Raw genomic sequence first — 16,501 nt, forward strand, 5'->3', positions numbered from 1 at the left:
ATCTGAAGCAGGCAATCACTCCTGAATCATGCCTGAAGTACTTCAATCCTCAGGAAGAGACTTCACTGTTGAGGTAGATGCCTCCCAGAAAGGCCTAGGGGCGTGCCTTTTACAAGGAGGAATTCCAGTAGCATTCGCATCCAAAAGCCTATCACCTGCACAGGCAAACTACTCAAACATCGAGCGTGAAGCACTTGGACTAGTATTTGGCATTACAAGGTTCCATACTTACCTGTTTGGAAGGACATTCACGGTGGAAACAGATCATAAACCCCTCGAGATGATCTGGAAGAAACCACTTTCAAGTGCACCACCTCGTCTCCAACGCCTACTGATCAAGATACAAGGTTATGACTGCCAGGTACGCTACAAGCCAGGCAAGAACATGGTACTCTCAGATGCCCTGAGCAGACTGCCAAATCCTCACAAGAGACAAGACATTCCACTTGACCAGCAAGTGGATGAAGTACACTTGGACATTGAGGACTTTCACGGAGTTGACCTAACTAGCTTTGAGGAACCAAAGCAGAAGCAACTGCAGGATGAGACAGCCAGAGACCCAGTCCTCAAATTACTCTGGCAAACAGTTGTCACCGGATGGCATGACACAATCAAGGAACTCCCTACTTCTATCAGAAGCTTCTGGCCATTCAGAGATGAAATCGGCATCTCAAACGGTGTGATATTCAAGGGGAAGCGAGTTCTCATTCCTCAATCACTACGGGATGACATCAAGAGTCAGTTGCACCAAGGCCACATGGGGATAGAGAGAACGAGAAGGCTGGCAAGAGAGACAGTATACTGGCCTGGAATAGACAGTGACATTGAGAAACTTGTGAAAGCATGTGAGGCATGCCAAGCCCACCAAGCTAGGAACCAGAAGGAACCACTTCAACCACACGAGATCCCACCTTCCCCGTGGACCAAACTAGCCACTGATCTGTTCACCCTGGAAGGAGAAGACTATCTGCTGATAACAGACTACTACTCAAAGTATCCCCTGTCCAAAAACTCCCAAACACGAGTAGTAGGACAGTTGCAAATATAGTCAGTGCAACATTCAGTCTCTTTGGAGTACCAGCACAGATTGTTTAGACAATGGACCCCAATATGCTGGTCAACCGTTCAAAACCATGTGCAAGAAGTGGGGAATCAAGCACACAACCTCATCGCCGAGGTACCCCCGGTCGAATGGGATGGCTGAAAGGAATGTGAGGACCATCAAATCCCTCATGAAGAAATGCAATGAAACTGGTCAAGATATCCAGATTGCACTTCTACACTACCGTGCAACCCCACTGGGATCCAATCTTCCCTCCCCAGCTGAGCTCCTGCTTGGAAGACAGATACGCACTACCCTTCCAAGTCACCACGTCTCCAGTCATCGTAACTCAGATGAGATCTATGACAATCTGGTGAAACGACAGCAGCGAATGAAGGAGGACCATGACAAGATGGCGGGACCCAGTCTTCCGGCACTACACGTGGGACAGAGAGTTAGACTCCGAGATGCCCAGGACCAAACGTGGATCCCTGCCCGGGTGACAAAAGTCTGCAAGGAACCACACTCCTATGAGGTGGAGACACCCAATGGAACACGGCTCAGGAGGAACGGTTCCCACCTTCGCGAGGTTCCTTCCGTCAAAACCCCTCCACAAAGCACAGAAGCTATGCTTCCAGTACGTAGACGTGTGAGCTTCGCTGATGGAGATGTAACAGAACCACAGAACACTCCAACACAACTCCCTCCCAAACCAATCCTAAAAACTCGAAGGACTGGTTACAAGCAGTTGGAGCCAGGTACCACAGTTGACAGTTACTAGGTCTGGTAGAGTGGTCAGAAAGCCATTGCGTTATCGAGACACATAGTGTGCATACACGCATAGATGAGATATCTTCAAATGCGTAATGGGGGAGGAGATGATGTATATAAGTTCTAAATTTTGAAAATGAGTCATGCAACATGATTGCATAGCCCCAAAACTGGGTAGACTCCTGAACATTGTTACATTATGATATATCAGGTTGTACTGTTATAAAGAACACTGATGGATTATATTATAATGTCCTACTTTTTATGTGAGAAGTGATTAACGAACACTCGTATACATGATAATACAAGAGTTTGAAATTGTGATAACACAATGTGTTAAACAGTATCCACTTCAGTCTTCAGACACCCAAGTTATCAAATTGTGTTGATTTATGTTAACTGCAGAACAGCTCTATTTGTTAACTATACAACAAACTCTGGTCAATAGAGTCGTGTAATTCAGTATCAACTCTGAATTGTTAAAAGTTAACTAGCAAGCAAATGAGGTACCTTTGTATCATTCGGTTGCATACACACCAATGCGTACAACTATTACTCACTGTATGAATGAAGTTAGTTGAAAGGTGTATTATGTAAATATCATAAGTGTGCAACCTAACGGAATGTTTTGAAAAAAAAACATGCATACACTATACTGTTTTAGCTATTATATGAAAATGACAAAAGCGTTGCAGTTTATTAGTTCGTTTGAGAGCGAATTTCAAAAGTATTGGTACTGGCATAGAAAACAAACTTGGTGTGATAAAAGGTACACTCTGTAACTTTCTTTAAGGAGAGGGGGATGTTGTATAATGTAACCAGTTATACTATGCCCTTGGCAACGGCACTATATTGTACGCGCATGTACACCAACGTAACCAGGGCCGTGTGTTCCGTGCCAATAAAGCTTCAAGCCAGCAAGATGTACCTCTAGTTCTGTCTCCGAATCAAACCTTATTTCTGCGTCTGTCTTTACTTTTGTGTTATGAAACTGCCACAAAGTCCTACCCCATAACTCAACAGGGAGAACGGGAGATTTTGCAAAAATGGGCTTTCGGCGGGAGATCTCCCGCGTCGAAAACGGGAGAGTTGGAGTCTCTGAGATAGGGATAAAAGTCTAATATTATATCCAATTAGAGGGTGTAGAAAGGCGTTAGTATAGGCCTACTATATAATTATTGCTTATCTAGGTTTGCTTGTGTGATAGCAAAGATCCTAGGATCTTTGGTGATATATGTAGTGGTGTAGAATAGGACAAAACGAAGAAAACCTTGCTACCTTGGGCATGACATAATTGTGTAGAACTGGGCAAGCACAGTACACGATGGATAGACCTTTTTTTTTTCACACAAATGCGATCTTCTTGTAGTAAAAAAAAAAAAAAGAAAATAGAGAAAAATGTTCATTCATCCCCCCCAATTTGCTTTCCCGGCTACATGGTAACTGTTATTTTTCCCCAACTTTATAAAATGCCAACACCTATGATTTACACACCGGTGACTCAAGATCCAGCAGGAGTTATCATAATTAATTATGTGAGAGCAGAGTGGGATGAAGAGAGGCAGCCTGAGGCGGCAGGCTACTACGTGGAACCGGAAGTTCCGAGCCCGTGTTTGCTCTGCTGAGCTACAATGTATCGATACAGTAGTACACGTATAGTATAGCGAGCTAGCTCTAGCTAGCTAGAGTGCGCGAGCGCGAGACATAACATTGTCATGTAGGTTCCTACAGCGGGTCATGGAAAATTTTGAAACCGTAGATTATTCCCATAATCCGAACACACTCCGACTTGATCAAGGGCATACCCGAATCTAGGCAGAATAATGGTAAGTTCAACTATGTATGTCTTTTGGTAAGTGATAATTACTCGGCAAATTTTGATTGTGAGAACGCCTAGCCTGCTGTCCTGCACAACTTCAACTCTACGTAGTCCCACCTGCCGGAGTTGGTGTCCGGATGTCCTGTCAGATCCGAATCCGGTCAAAACGTCCCCACGTCAAAACGTCCCCGCCGTGTTCCAACCAAAACGTCCCCGGGTCAAGTACCAGAACGTCCCCGCTTTTGTCCGCGCGCGACGCTAGTGTACTTTCGCACCTGTTTGTCGAATGACCTCCAAATATGCACAAACTCACCCTAGTTATCCAGTAACCTAAATACTTGCATCTGAGTGAGATTCGAGTCCAGTAGAAATGGAATTTTCACCATTTTTTTTTTCTTGTCACTTATCTACTTATGGGAATAATCTTGATCGCAACTACTCGCTCGGTGATCACTGCGTTGCATCGAATTCGCGTTGCATAGGAGCAGACACCGCGCACGGCAGCACAGCTACGCTGTAGCTAGCAGCGACCTAACCTACCTAAATGCTGCTCTAAATAACAAAATGTCTTCACATTTACCGTTATGAATTGATAAGTGATACTTAGATTTTATAAAAAATTTATGACATAGAACATTTTGACCCGACGACGTTTTGGTGCCAGCTGGGTCCGGGGACGTTTTGGTCGTACCCGAGGACGTTTTGGTCGTACCCGAGGACGTTTTGGCTCGGGGACGTTTTGACGTGGGGACGTTTTGACCGGTAAGCGTCAGATCTAATTAAGAGGAAATGTGGTGAAACCAGGATGTAGTAGAAATATAGTGTCAACAAATTCACAATTGTATAAACCCATTGAAAGATATGGGTTGTAGCGTCTTCATGTGTGTTACTTTAGGTAGTACTTGAGTATTCAACCTGTAGTCGGTAGTGGGGAGTGACTTCGGACTGACTCGGACTTACTCGGACCGACTCGACGACTGTCGGACTTGGCCGGTCACCACTACAAACCTGATGAAGCCATCTATCCAAAAAGCTTTGCAGTAGAGTCAGGACCAGGTCTACAGTACATGTAGGCCTACACTGACTGTAGATTAGTAAAAAACTACTGGTACAGTGGTAGTAGCCCCAAACGCGTTACATAGCGTAATGGGGTTGTGGACTGTAGCATTCAGGATCATGACATGGGTAGTATCGCGGATAAATATGAACTTAAAATCGAACAATTTCTTCAATTTGAAGACTTAAATTTACAGGTGAAGTTGAAGTGTTGACAACAGGTAGTGTGCAACGTTTGGTTCTGGCAATAGTCCCTTTCTGTTTGAATTGATGACTTAATGTGACTCGGTCGAGAGAAACCTGGGAGAGCTACACTGAACATGCTGAATTGATGGCCAGCACTATAGCCTGACCAGACGCTGTTACTACGCTGTGCGAATACAGCGTCTGACAGGCGAGGCATGCAGCTTCAAAGTGGGGAACCTCAACACAACTACAAAACTTATGAAAATTTATACTTTTCTTCTAAAAACAGAATATGTTACTCACGTTAAATGCATGCTTGTATTACAGAAGCATTGTTCGCCACACCAGTTCCATAGAGAGCCCTTGCGATAAGTCTGTGGAACAAAAAAATGACAATTTCTGGCGCAATTCTTGACCGTCGGGGTTCATTGCAGAATTCAAAATGGCGACTTCAGCGAGCGTGGCGTGTGCGTTGAGAACGTATTACAGAACCTATATTGTGTATATCGTATGGCGTACTGCCCAACGTCGTCTGCTGCGGAGAGATCTTATGTGTGCTTGCGCTGCTTGAGTGTAGCAGCACGGTTGACAGCGCGACCTTTTGAAAGGGCATTCACATCACGTGACCTCCCGATATTAAAATTGGCCTGGCGTGAAAGATGATGTACCGTTTGGACATGCTGGATGTAATCATCAATTTCGGTAAGTTGCATAATGTAAATTTGAATATTGATAGCGTAGATATAGCCCCGGAGACCCGCCGCTCTGCGGCGGGGTCCTGGCGGCTACCTCGCAGTTTCGTTCAAGTGAGAATCACGAACAACTCCCTATTGCCACATATACGGCAACTTCACAAATAAACCATGGCTAAATTTCTATCATAAACACAGTGACAATAAAAAATGAAATATACACTACCCCATTGCCTTGTTTCTTCTCACCAATTTATCTGGAAACTGCAAAATTTTCCACTTTTTTTAGGAGTAAGCGGCCTGCCCTAGTGGAGAGCTTTGCTGCTATTTTGAATGTGTATATCCATTTGTACGCATCTACGCATGCGTGAACAGTGACGTCACCGTTGCGGATGCTCAAGGATATGAATAATGCATCATCGCACGGTGCATATAAGGTGAAATGAATATGCATCCTGTAGCGAGCGATACAGCTGTCAATGGACTGACTGAATGCATGCTGTGCGCATGTGCAAGTGATTGTGAGTTTTAGTGAGCATCGGTGAGCTGAAGATATTTGCCTTATAAGACAGCATTTTCTGCATCATAAGCAATGAAATGCATCAAACAGTCGCCGATGTGAATTATTTAGGTTTAATCGACCCATGTAAGTATTCCTAGTAGTTTTTGTTGAAAAATTAAGGAAATACAGCGCCGGAACGGCACCCGTTTGGTACAACATTAAAATCTCAATGCCAAAACGGCGCAGCCCCAACACTGTACGTTGTACGCTGGGGCTACTGGTCGCAGTTAGCGTAGATATAGAGTCTTATTATTGAAGATTGTATTAGATGAGTTTGAGGTGACAAAAATGATCTAAAGTACCAAAATTCAAAGCGATGGCAATGCGATCGTTGAAATTTCTTCATGGTTGGTGATCCTGCCTGTACAGCCCTGTCGCTACGTATCTACGTAGGGCGACTGGGCTGTGTATAGTTAGGCCAGCGCATGCGCACACAGACATCTTATCCGGTCAATGGATTTGAAATTTGTGCGCATGTGATGTCTGCGCATGTGCTGGCCGTCAATTCAGTGTACACATGTATAGCTCTCCCAGGTTCCTCTCGACTGAGTCACATTACAAGTCATCAATTCAAACAGAAAGTGACTATTGGCAGAACCAATGTTGCACGCTACCTGTTGTCAACAATTCAACTTCACCTGTACCAAAATTGTAAGTCTTCAAATTGATATTTATCCGCGATACTACCCATGTCATGATCCTGAATGCTACAGTCCGCAGCCCCATTACCGTATACGCTATGTAATGCGTTTGGGGCTGCTGGTCGCAGTTAGTCCCTACACTTGTACTAGTAGTTTACACGTCTACATGGGCTAATGACAATGTGTACATACAGGCTGTAGCTGGTATAGCCCGACCAGAGAGATGGGGCCTTGCCATCACATCGGGGAACCACAACACAACTACAAAACTTATAACAATTTATACGTTACTATATAGACATTTATACGTTACTCACGTAAAGTGTATGCTTATATTACAGAAGTTACACAAGTCCATATGCAAAGAGAGCCCTCGTGATAAGTCCATGGAACAAAAGAAATGGCACTTTCTAGCGGAATCCCTGACAGTTGGGGTTCATTGTTGCAGAATTCAAAATGGCGCGTTGACCACTCTGCAAATTATGCACACGCGTGCATGGCTGGAAGTGCAGCAATCTGTTGCGCAGTGTGCGCTCTTTAGTAGCAGCACAGTCGACAGCGTGACCTTTAAAGTGCATTCAGATCGTGTGAACTCCCAATTATCAGATGTACAGTTCGCACATGCTGCATATAATCTTCATTTTCGGTATTGAAGTTGTGAAATGTGTATGTCAATATCGATAACATACTATGTAGTGTCATTAATATGAAGAAGATTACATTTAATGAGTTTGAGGTGACAAAAAATGATGTCAAGTATCGGAACTCGAAGTGATCATAAAGCGATCGCTGAGCTTGCTTTGTGTTGTGGGCTGCTCCGGTACAGCCCTGTCGCTATTTATGCAGCGACTGGGCTGTGTATAGTTAGTGTGTACAGTAAAAGAGTTCGACGTATTGCCATTTCACACAATCGTACACGTACAACACTCATGTACATGTATCTGAATTACCTGTACATTGTAGTATGATGATGCCAGTACGTTTAAGTTGAGACTTGTAGAGGGCCATTTGAAGGATTCAATCCTGAGTCTGAGGAGTTCCATGGCATGTGATGTAATTTATTCACGGAATGGTCAGTTTATGCAATCTGGATTAAATTTGTTATGGGAACTGTTTCCACTGGCACTGATCATTGAGCTTTAAGACTCAAAGGGGGATCCCGCGATAGTTCGAAGGAGCTGCTGAAAGGGATTAATACTCCAAGGTTCAAAGCCATTAACTGATGTTGCCTTGACAGCTTTTGCACAAAGGCTATTTCAAGTATTTCTACTCTCTGACTCAAAGAGTTTAACCTTTTACTACGTAGTTTGACACCTTCCTTTATACAACTTGAACTTATGACCATGTGTAACTTGATCATTGATGACAAAGAGAACAGCTGGATCAAATTCTTCCATTTCTTGCAAAATCTTGAACACTTGAATCATATCTGAACGTTCACTTTGATACTCTAGAAATGGAATCCCCAAATATTTGAGTCCCTCAGAATATGACAATTGATGATTTAATTTCAGATACCAGCTTTGTTGCTCTCCTCTGAACCGATTCAAGCTTTTTTTTTGTATCACTCTTTGTAAGTTTGTTCCATACACAAGAGCAATATTCCAAGAGCGACCTAACAAGGGCCTTATACGGTAGGACAAACACTTCCCTACATTGTAGTCAGATGAGTATCTGACTAATGTGTGAAAACTTGATAATGACAAATTTTATTGTAACATCCACATTTCTTCAATCTTTTACCTTCTAAATTCATCCTCAGGCAGCTAAGGAGTTTAGGTTTTCAAGTCTCAAATCCGTTTTGATGAAATTAGTTCGTAAAAGCTGAAAGTGAAAAGAAACTTTGAAAAATCCTCCACTTTGGTATTAAAATATCTCCATTGCGCAGAGGTCGCCATTTTGGGAAATGTCCTGCTAGACCTTTGAGCTTTGACATCATACAATTTTGTACAACTTGCTGTAGGGGTACCCTCTGAACATGTTACAAAATTCATTGTGTACATCGTGTTTTCAAATGATTCCACTCGCGCCATACAATGTAACTTGTCTTCATTTTTGATGTGAAAATCAAAAGATTGTTTTGATGACACTTTAGCACCATTTTTACGCCAATTTTTCTGTTGGAATCATCCAAAGTCGATATGGGATTCGGATGACAATCTTATCTTGTACTGTGTCGCTGTGTGTGTAGTACATGTACCAGGTACCTGTGCTAAGCGGCAATTTTCCAATAAAAAAAAATGTCCACTTGCTGATTTTGATGTTGTTGGGCATCTTGGGATATACTGCACTGGCTGTATGAAACCGCTGTAACCCTGAGCGTTGTAACCAGGAACTTGTCGGTGCGGTAAGGGCCACCGATGCAGTTTAAAGAACCTAGGCCTACTTGATTTGGTAGATTTGGGCAGTTTATGATTTGTCTTCATTAAATACAGTCAAACCTTTCTATAGCGGCCACCCAAGGGAGACGAAAAAAGTGGCCGTTATAGACAGGTGGCCACTATAGACAGGTTATCCAACTTTGTGTGCATTGCCTACATGTACATGTACAGTACGGACTGTAAGATCATCGTATGCATCTACATTGCTGTAGTATTTCATGTACATGCATGTACACTGTATGTGTGTACGTATGCACATGTCAGGCGCGGTGGAGCACCCCACTTTGCATCTCATTATCGCCCCGTTCTATTTGAATTTCCAACGGGCATCCACGGCTGCCCGAAACTGTGTGCATGAAAAAGTCAAATTTTTACCTTCTCCTTGTGCCGCTATGCGTGCCGCTAGTAAACTCAAACTTCCCACACTATCTAAGTTTTTAAAAACCTTCCTTTTGATGAAAAAAATATGAAATTTGCTGCACTAGAACTTGAGATAATAAAGCGTTTTGAAAATGACCTCTCGCAAAACATGCTCTCTGTTTTTTTTCGACTGGACTATGGCCGGGCTCCAATGTGTCCGAAATTGGCAACATAAGTTTGTCAGGCCTCAATCCATATATGGTGAAAGTTTTCGCTTGGTTCCACCTGTACTTTTTGAGAAATCAACATGTTTCTACAGGGTTTGGAATAGAAAATTGTAGTAAGCGAAACAATTGAAAATGACGTCATTTCTTTTCCCGTGTGCGTGATACGTGAGATTCAGGATTTCGTGCTCATTGTTGGTTTGCATGTGACGCAGTCAATTTTGCTGAGTGTCGCACGGCGGTGACTGCTGAGCTGCTGCCGCGCACGCTGCATGCAGCAAAGCGTTGTGTGTGCTGTGACATGCAACGCTACAGTCACGCGATTATATATATGGGACCGACCTGTACGCTTTGCGTTCGTGTCATTTTTGACATCACCTTCTGTTTTTTTCCGGGAATGGCCGGGAATATCACGGTATGACATTTAAAATGCAAGCAAATAAATAAATTTCGGTGTACTTTGTTCGAATGGCGCTTTGGTTCCGCAATCATACTTTGTGAATTTTAGGATGATTTTCGAGGCATATTTTTGGTAATTTTGCTCGCCAGGTTTTCGCTAAAATTTCACATTTTATCATTGTCAAATCCTTTCATGTGTTATATGTGCATATTCGGACATGTTTTCAAATTCAAACTAACTCAATTTTAATCCGAAAATAGGTTTCCTTAAATTGTTATTAGCTTGAGAAGTTGTTTACTTTTTCTCAACTACGCGAGTACATGTTGTTTACTTTATGCAAATGAGGCTCGGCTGCCGATGGATTTCTGCGAGATAATTGGGGTGCTCCACCGCGCCTGATGTGTGTTTCATGCACTGAACAATGCTGGTGTTTATGAATTGCTGCACAGTAGCATGTGTTCAGTTGTGAAGAAAGCTTAACACTAGTGCAGTATTATGACTGAATGAGTGATGAATTCAGCTGTGGCGATCACTCCACGTTGCCAAGGAATGACTGGCACGGCTACAAAGCAGAAAAACATGCTTCATTACTGGATAGGTTACGGCTCCATTGGGTCTACGATGTATAGCCACTATAGACAGGTTAATTCTACCGTACAAGTTGTAGGAAACAAAATTTGTGGCCGCTGGCCACGTTAGACAGGTGGCCGCTATACACAGGGTCTTTAAAAGGGCTTTTCTCTCTGGGGATTTTTCAGTGGCCACTATAGACAGGTGGCCGCTTGGGCAGGTTTGACCGTATGTGTTTGTGTTTTGAGTAGACTTCTGAGTTTTGAAATGGAGTGCATAGCAATAACATTGAATGTCATACAATGGGGAATGATCATGACTTTTTTTTTTTTTTGGGGGGGGGGGGTGCATTGCTGCACTAAGCTGGGCTGGGGATCTGTCTTTTTGTTTTCCTTTATTTTGTTTCTGAAATTTCTGGTTGTACAATACATGGTGTATAGCACCATACATTTGTAAATATACAGTACATCAATTTAGTCCATGGGCCAGGCCAGATATTGGTACCATCTGAGGTGGCAATACCTTTTTAGTGTCATTTTGTTTGTCGGGCATAGATATGCTTATCAAGCTATGATAGCATTTCCAAATGAGTAGCTTAGTCATAGTAAATGAATTTTAAACCAATTTGGTTTCGTTGTTATATCCCTGTACTTCTGAATCTAGACCAACCGCTATACAAAGAAGAGCACTGTCTTCTGTATGTTCACAGGTGTTCTGTTGTAAACGCGGTGCGCTTAGTCTTTATTCAAGGCAGCGAAGGGAATATCCAAGGGTTATGATGTCCACAGCGCTTAGTCTAATATTCAAGACGGCGAAGGGAATATCCAAAGCTTATGATACAGTGTATATCCCTTTATCTAAAAACAAAAAAAAAAAAAAAGCAATTTCTCGTGAATTTTAGCGTCTTTTTCAATTATTTATCATTTTCCGGTGAAAACGCTACGTTGAAAATGCTAATACCACGCCAATGTCGCGTTATTTCCATCCAACAATGAAAGATTATGCAAAAACAATGTACCGGTACACTACAATACATTATAATCAATAATGTTGTAAATGAACAAAGTGATTTTTGTTTAAACTGATGTATTTGTTGAGAGGGTGATATAAAAACAGTATAGATAATCCCTTTTATTAGGAACTTTAGATATGATAACGGTACGTTGTTCTAGATAAAGACTAAGCGCACCGCGTGACAGCTGTGGACATCATAACCCTTTGGATATTCCCTTCGCTGCCTTGAATAAAGACTAAGCGCACCGCATTTACAACAGAACACCTGTGGACATACAGAAGGCAGTGCTCGTATTTGTATAGCGGAACATTAGTTTCGATTCAGAAGTATAGGGATATAAAAACGAGACCAAATTGGTTAAAAATTCATTTATTATGACTAAGCTACTCATTTGGAAATGCTATTATAGCTTGATAAGCGTATCTATGTCCGACAAACAAAATGACACCAAAAAGGTTTTGCCACCTCGGGTGGTACATTGTACCAACAACCCATTTTTCGGCTCTTGGCCCATGGACTAATTGTGTAACAAGTCTATTAGTTAAGGAACATGATTAATCTGTAATTTGCTGTTTTTTGTTTGTGTACAGGCCTTTGCAAATTAGATCAAGCTTTTTAACTTTGTCTTGCATTTCATATGATAGGAATAAAGCGTGTTGGCAATTTGAGATTTGCTACGTCCAAGAGTCAGCAGCCTGCAACCATGCTTGGTTCACAGAGTAGTCTGGGCAGAGTTCAGCATGAAAGGTGAGCACTTACACTGTATCTGGTTTCTTGCTGAAAGGTTATCATAAAGATAATACCTTTATGTTTGTGCCATAAATACCACTTTATCAGACATCATAGGCAGGTAGGGTTGTATTTTTATATGTTGGTGAAATATCACTCTGTTTGACTCTTCATTTTTTATGCTACTTTTTGTTTTTTTTCATCGTGGTATTGGAATCTAATGAGAAGCAATTGAAATGTTGTGGCAGGAGACCTCAGCCTGATAGACTGTACTGTATTGGTCTCAGTAATCAATCATGTGCAGTAATGTACATCAAGTCATATGTACACATGAGGCAAGGACATCCAGGAAGGTTACAGTACGAAATGAAAGAATTTGATGTCACACAAATGTTACACCAATTTTGTAAACCATGATAATTGTGTTAAAATTGACAAGACAGGGCTTCAAATACCACCTACAATGTACTGTGACTAAGTTTACCATGTTTCTGACAAGTCTAAGATATCAAAATACGAATTGAGGCAGACAGAGGCAGAGGCAAATAGTATTATACAGTACATACAGTATATTTCTATCTGTTATTTTTTTTTATAATGAAGCCTCATATTAATGAAACGATTATATCCCACAATACAGGCCTGTACATGTATACTTACTTCCATTTTAGATATGCAGTATAGGTAACAGTTAGTAAAATTAGGTCATGAAATTTAAATGTGAGAACAGAGTAGTCTGTTTAGCCATAAAGACTTGTAGCAATCTGACAACCCCTGCCATGGCATTTACAGCTGAACATGAAATGCATGCATTCACTAAGCTGTGCGTTATTCTTCTCTATCCTGTTTGAGAAAAACATTAAGAAAAATGATATACACACAAATTTTCAACATATTATTTCTATAAAGTGATGGTAGCCCAACATCCATTACTTGTGCCCCTGGGTCAGTGGGCCACCACTAATGTCAAGCCTTGTGTCTTGTATTGTCATGTCTTTGCATTGTACACGTACATTTGTATATCATATAGTGTTGTACTCTCAGATTTGTAGGGATGTCTTTTTAATCCAGATATGGGTGGAAGGTACTGTATTACATATTGAGCTCATGCAATGTTTGTTTGTTTGTTTTTTTAATAAATATTTTAAATCACACAAAACCCATGCAGTTTGCCACCTTTATTTATGACATGATGTACTCAGTGCAGCGTGATAATCTACTTGTACTGCACAACACAAAGCTGGATTCAATTTTGATTTGCTTCCTGTCAGGTTGGCACCATACATCATTCTTCTCTTGGTCACAAAATGTCTTCAAGCCCTTGGTATCTTCATCTCCTATGATGTCCTCAAGTTGGTTCACCTTGTCATATTTGTATTCATCATCAAAGCTGGGTAAGAGTTGATGAAACACACTCTTACTTTGAGATGCACACAATACCCTCCTGTTGCCCACATGTGTATACATGTAATGCTGTTGTACAGTGTAATATACTGTAAGGGACCAGTATTTTAACCATCTGATTTGCCTAATTCCATCCTCCTTGTCTATAACCCAGATGGTCCCGAACCACTTTATCTTAACCTATCTTGTCTGATTCAAATTCATGATTTTGTCTGCTTGTCTGCTTGTGTACTAACCAGTTTATAGTCTAATTCCCACTTTCCAATTACTGTTATAAAGTTGTCTTTGCCCCTTTTCTTCTTTTTATGAATGAAAAAGTATTTTTTATGTGGTAACATCTATAGCAGCCTGAAGGCTGAATTACAGACATTTTACATTAAATGAGTAAATGTGAGAATGTAGAAATATGAAGAAAAAATAAAAGATACAATGAACAAAAAAATATCAGGGATACAATGTTGCACAATGAAATTGAACTTCATAAAAAATGGTCATATCATGTACCTCCACATGTGCATCTATTCCAAGAAACATCTTACAATACTTGATTACGAAAACATGCAACAACATTCTTTTTATTGCCCCCTGGTCAGAAAACATTCAATTTCCAATCATTTACATGTTAAAATGAAATAAAAGTTTAAATACATTGTAATACTACCCATTTACTGTACTTACTTTGCATCAGACACAGACATTCTAATTAAAAGCATTCAAAGTAGTCAAAACACTCTGTTTTGTGTATTCTGTACATTGTGAAATATTTCCTGAATGAATTAGTAGTTGACTGTAAAGAGATATCTCAGGTTTCTCTGACAGAAGACGGAACACAAGTAATTAATTTGCTTTTCTGTGACTAACTTGTAGATCAGGAGCAGTACTCTGTGTACTACAAAGACCACTTTCCAGTGGACGGAGACTGACAAAGCATCAGGTTTGCTCATTCACTCTTCTTTCATTTGAGTACAAGTTGTATACTGATCATATTCTTTCAATTTCAATTTGATTTTTGTTATGTAGATTATAATACAGTTTGGATCGTATATCTATACAAATCTTATTAGTTCATTATGTAATATGTGTTTAAAAAGTTCACCTTCATTAACATAAGGATTGAGAGAATGTAGCAATATTAGTAGAACACATCATTGAAAGTTTGAGGAAAATCGGACAATCCGTTCAAAAGTTATGAATTTTTAAAGTTTTTGCGCAGTCACCGCTGGATGAGAAGACTACTGCAGTGTATGATGTCACATGTGTACAACAATGTAAGGAAAATATAAAGAGAATTTCACAAAATTTCATCTTTTGAAAAAAGTACACATTCCCTTGACTCGTTACTGACATATGTTATGGGTAATATCATTCCCATTGCCTTTAGAAAGAGGCAAGTCAAGTGCTCTTTTATTATGCAAAAAAAGTGAAAATATGTTGAATTTTCTTTACATTTTCTTTATACTGTTGTACTCATATGACATCAGGAGCCTTAGTAGTCTCCTCATCCAGCGGTTCCAACTCAAAAATTTTTAAAATTCATAACTTTTGCATCGATTGTCCAATTTTCCTCAAACTTTCTCTGATGTGTTATACTAATATTGCTGCATTCTCTCAATCCTTATGTTTATGAAGGTGAACTTGTCCTTTAAAAGGACCAACACCTACAGTGTACTACTGTAGCACCTGTGCTACCTCTTGGTTCTTTTAGCAACCTCATTGTGTACAACATTGCCATATTGTCATAGCCATGGTTCTAGTTTGCTGTATATATATACACATTGTAGATGATCGCTATCCTGTGTGAGATTGTCTCTGTCATGTTATACAGTATGTTGTATGTACTTGTACATCTTGTATTTTTATTGAGCAATTTCTCCAAACTGTGCAGCTGTTGTTTAAAAGAAAATAAAGGTTGTTTTTTCTGTTTGTTCTTTTCAGTTATAATTTGCAATTTGGGTGAATGTAAGATATCCACCCTTAGATCAGCATTTTCTGCAGACATGTACACTGCATTACTGCTGTCATTTGCAGTGTAACCAGTTGGCACCATCACAAGCCAGCTTTGTGTTCATTGTGATTATGTTAGGTTGCCTGATGTAAATGAGTTATGTTCAAGGATAAATTAATCTTCGTTGTAACAATACATGTACATGTACATGTGTATGTGATTTTTTTTTTCTGTGGTTTCTTCATGCACAATTTTCTCATTTTGATCAGAAAACAACCAAGTCTAGATTACTCGAATGATTACTGGTTGTGTATGAGAACTGAGCAAAACAGCAGTGATCTGTTCTTACAACACACGGACCATGACACCCAGATACACATACAATGTACCAATTTGTATACACTCATGTGGACACTCTTTCCAGTCCCAAGACTTTGAATCATCTGGTAAAAGGGGTTAAGGTTTATTGTAAACCCTATAGATATTTGCTGATCCTCATGTACTTGTTGGTGTCCTTTCCACTGATGATAAAACATTCCACATGTATCTTTCACAACACTGTTTATGTCATATTATCTCCACAGTGGATCAGAGTTACAAGGCATGCCATATTTCAGACCTGTATTTTCTGTCCTCTGGATATTTGGTCTCACTCTCTGTGGCCCACTAAGGTACGTAAGAGAAAATCAATTTGATAATTTGTG

The 16,501-nt window shown here is 40.6% G+C and overlaps 1 pseudogene; it reads left to right on the forward strand.

Annotated features, from left to right (window-relative positions):
- The first annotated feature begins 3,528 nt into the window (after positions 1-3,528).
- The window catches only part of LOC140230832 (proton-coupled zinc antiporter SLC30A5-like), a 36,896-nt pseudogene continuing 23,923 nt past the window's right edge, over positions 3,529-16,501 (forward strand).

Source organism: Diadema setosum, chromosome 7 (assembly GCF_964275005.1).
Source record: "Diadema setosum chromosome 7, eeDiaSeto1, whole genome shotgun sequence".
In the NCBI taxonomy this organism is placed as follows: domain Eukaryota; kingdom Metazoa; phylum Echinodermata; class Echinoidea; order Diadematoida; family Diadematidae; genus Diadema; species Diadema setosum.